The sequence below is a fragment of the Herpailurus yagouaroundi genome, unplaced genomic scaffold (assembly GCF_014898765.1).
Source record: "Herpailurus yagouaroundi ecotype Mexico unplaced genomic scaffold, PumYag 166, whole genome shotgun sequence".
Taxonomy (NCBI): Eukaryota; Metazoa; Chordata; class Mammalia; order Carnivora; family Felidae; genus Herpailurus; species Herpailurus yagouaroundi.
The window spans coordinates 35,327,402-35,329,938 of NW_024412407.1; the positions used below are offsets into that span (position 1 = coordinate 35,327,402).

Genomic DNA, 2,537 nt, shown 5'->3' on the forward strand with positions numbered 1-2,537 from the left:
CTCTCTTTTCCTTCCTTCCCCCAAACTCCAACTCCTCCAACTAAGCAGATTTGAGATGCAGATCCTTTTAAACTACCCCTTCTAAGCTGTTCTAAAAAGAACAGGTCTATGGTTAGCAGATTGTTGGAAGTTTACTTCAAGAACATAGGTAATCCCACGAAAGCTGCAGTAACATCTCCTGGCCACCAGAGGACCGGGGCGCCGCGGGAGAGATTGCTTTCCCCCCCAGCAAAAGTCTTAGAGGTCAAAGGCAGAGAGGCAGAAGAACGTGGGCTCTGCATCTGTGGCCTTCAGGCTTAATTGACTGCCCCAAGTGCTCAGCGGTCTCCCATCTCCAGATAGGCTCCTTTTCCTCTTCTGAATGATGAGCTGGAGGTTCCCAGAGGTTAACCCCAATACTAACCTTAAATGATTATCAGTAGTAACAAATGCACTTTAGTTGCAGGATTTAAATACAGGAAAGCAGTACAGAGATCTTTCTAACCCACCCCAAACCTGCCTCTCAGTTTTTTGGCCAGTTAAAAAAAAAAAAAAAAAGTCCCTCAGGCAGTGTCCAAATGGACATTCCACAACAAAGATGCCTTTAGGGACCAATGTCCCAAATCCAGCACATTGTAAATGGAATATTTTAGGAGCTAGATTATTCCTGCACATAAATTCTGGCTCATGGAGCAGTCCACTCGCAGTGTGCTTTTCCGTCGTTAATCACATCTTTGTTATGTGATATCCACGTGAGTACTTCTCAGTAGAAGCAGCTTCATGCTCAAATGCTCAAAGAACGCTAGAATAAAGCTCCGATTGTCCTATTCACTGATTCCAAGTCCTGGTTTGTCACCACCTCAGGTCTCCTCTAGTTTTCCAAAGAGTGTAATGTAATCTCACAGGAGAGCTATTCTGATTAATCCAAATTCAAAAAAAAAAAAAAATGCACGAAATGTGTAGCGTTAAATCAACAGGGGCTTGCACCTCTCAAGAGACAGTGAACCTCCGGTCTGATTTAAAAATGATTCGGCGCTGCCCGATGTAGAAAACACGCTAGAAAAGAATTTTATGCTGCCCACACTCATTAAAATTTGTAAACGTAAACAAGTAAACATAAACAAAGTAAAATAACGAATGTGAGGAACAGTCATGTGGGGTCTTTAAACGACAAACACGTGTAGATGGCTGAATGCCTGACAACACACTGCAGTGATTTTTCTTAAAGTACCTGTAACTTCTCTTTCACAAGAGACGGCAGTGCCCTACATTTGGGATTCATCAGACTTTTGAAGGAGTGATTGTAATTCTCTCAAATCATTGTTTGCGTTTCTTCGTGCTGGTGAGGCAGCTGGAAACAGCGCAACCAGGAGGAAGAAGCTCTGGGTCTCCGGGGGTAAGTTGGGGGCGGGGGGAGGAACACGCTTAAATACCTGTTGGGGCGCAGCCCCCGGCCCGGGGTCGGGGCTGGCGGGCGCGCGGGCGCGGAAGGAGGAGGCCGCGGGGGCCGCCTCCTCGGGCAGCCCCGGCTCCTCCCAGCGGCGCCTGCGGAACCTGCCAGTGAGTCGCCGAACTCCGGAACGGAACGTGACCCGACCCCTCCCCGAGCGGCCGAAGCGAGGCGCGGAGTCGCGCTGCGGACCCGGGCGGCCGCGGGATGGGCGGGCGGGCGCGCGGCCCCGCCCGGCGCCCACCGCCCTGCCCTCGCCTGTCTCCTCCTTTCCCCGGGGCTCCGCTGAGTTCATTCACTGGGATTGGTTTCAAGTGACGCCATCTCTTTATTTTTAAACCAATGACCTCATCCGCGCTTGAAGTTTCCTGACCAGCGACTCTTTCTCTTTCCCCCCAACCCCCCACCCCACCCCCCCGCCTTTCCCCCTCTGTCTGTGTATCACTGTTTGGGGGGCTTTAATCAGTTTTTAAACGATTATTATCACTTCTCCCTCCCCCCTCCGCTTTCCCCACGCGGCCCCCCACCTTCACCTCCCCAAGTTCTTCACCCCTTTCAACATTGTTTTTTCAAGGCTGACGGGGGGGGGGTGTGGTGGTGGAAGAGAAAGAGTGAAGAAAAGTTGCAAACGTCTTCCCTCTTTCTAAGCTTCCCACCCCCACCCACCCCTCAGAGAAGGAGAAGATAATATAGTGAAAAGAAGAGGAGGAGGAGGAGAGCGCGACGGGACGGACGCGAGCGGGAGCGCAGCCGCCCTCCCGGCTCTGCGGCGGCGCCTCGCACGCCGGGCAGGCGAGGGGGGCCCGAGGGGAGACGCCGTGACAACTTTCATTTCCCCCGGAGGGAGTCGGGAGGTCGGCGGCCCCAAAAGTAAGTGGCCTCCGGCCGGCGGCGCGGACCGTGCGGGCGGGAGGGCGCGGGGCTCTGGGGGCGCCCGCCCGCGCCGGCAGCATGGACGCTCCGCGGCGCGCCCCGACTGTGTGGGCGCCGTGCTCTAAGCCCCGCGGGCTCTGCCTCCCCGGGCGTCCGGGCCACCTTTCCGGGAGGCGGGGTGGGGGCGACCGCGGCCCCGAGCTGCACGAGCGTCTGAGCGGGGGTGTAGGCCTTG

The 2,537-nt window shown here is 55.0% G+C and overlaps 1 protein-coding gene across 1 annotated transcript in view; it reads left to right on the plus strand.

The window, feature by feature from the left end:
- The first annotated feature begins 1,231 nt into the window (after positions 1–1,231).
- DUSP16 (dual specificity phosphatase 16) overlaps positions 1,232–2,537 on the plus strand; it is a 90,329-nt gene continuing 89,023 nt past the window's right edge. Inside the window, exons 1-2 of the mRNA XM_040488896.1 lie at positions 1,232–1,375; positions 2,103–2,299. The gene's annotated coding sequence lies outside the window, so the exon portion shown is untranslated. The remainder of the gene's footprint in view (positions 1,376–2,102; positions 2,300–2,537) is intronic.